Raw genomic sequence first — 1,327 nt, 5'->3', positions numbered from 1 at the left:
CTGCTTCGGCGAAAGATGATATTATGCAGAAATGCTGCAGAAAAAAACGGGTTTTCTCCAGCATTTGTCTTTTCTGCAGAATTACTGAATAAAGTCCTAATCCGCTAAGGATACTTTTTGCCTCGTGAATATTATAAATTTCCAATTTGTGCTTAACATTTTCTCTCTGTGTCAACAAACATTGGTTTTCTACATTAGTGGACAACTTGTTATCGATTTCATTTAATTCGTTATGCAACTTCTGTTTCTGATCAATCATTTGCATTTTCTTCCTTTTACTAAAACTAATACAAAATTCCGTTATTTTAACTTTACAAATCTCCCAGTGCATCTGAGGTTCAATATGTACATTTTCAATCATACGTTGTTCTAACAACTCATTCATTCTTTCAACAAATTCACTATCATTCAGTAAACTATCATTACATTTCCAATACGACGGGCCTCTATCAATATGTGTTAAATTGAAATGCATGATTACCATCCTGTGATCGGTCTGTGCTACTGACTGTATCTTACAATCACGTGTCCGATTCAATACATCATCGCAGGCTAATATAAAATGAAGTCTCCTGGCAATAAAGGATGTTTTTCGTGACCATGTGAACTCTTTATCATCAACATGAAAAAGACGCCACAGATCGTTCAGGCCGTTGTCAGCCAGCAAGTTGTTAAACATGTTCACATAAAAAGCGTTATGTTTTCCCCCACTAATGATATCTAAATCATTATCCAAAATACAATTAAAATCACCACAAACCCTAACCCGAACCCTATTTTCTGATAATCTGCTTTTTCCCTTAAACATGTTTCAAGACGTGCAAAACAATTTCTTCTTTCAAACGTTAAAAACATACAACTTTTCTTCGTTAACCATGACTTCAAGCTCAAGTATTCTTCTCGACTTCACAACACATTGCATTTCAAATGGGAAATTCTTTCGAACAAGTATTATTTGGCCAAGGCTATGATTCGTTGCCGTTGAATAAAAAATCTTCCCTCCCCATTCTCTTTCCCATTGCTCAACGTCATTTTCTGAAACGTATGTTTCTTAAACACAGACGATATCAATTTGTTGTTTTCTTAAATTATAAAAAAAAGTTTTTCGCTTTGTTTTTTTTCGTAAACCATGAATGTTTACAGAAGAAATAGATAAGGCCGCCATGGTAAACACGAGCGAGCATTGCAAGTAAATTCGTCGTCCGTCAGTCGTAAAGTCCGTGGGGCATCGCAGGGTCAGAATCCGTCAGGTCAATCGTGGTGCACGGGGCTGAGTCAGCCCCACACACTGGCAGGAGTGTTCTCTTCTCTATGAGTGTCACGTTCA

This window comes from Littorina saxatilis, linkage group LG10 (genome assembly GCF_037325665.1).
Source record: "Littorina saxatilis isolate snail1 linkage group LG10, US_GU_Lsax_2.0, whole genome shotgun sequence".
NCBI classification, from domain to species: domain Eukaryota; kingdom Metazoa; phylum Mollusca; class Gastropoda; order Littorinimorpha; family Littorinidae; genus Littorina; species Littorina saxatilis.
The sequence above is the reverse complement of the archived record's forward strand: the minus strand, read 5'-3'. Positions refer to the sequence as shown.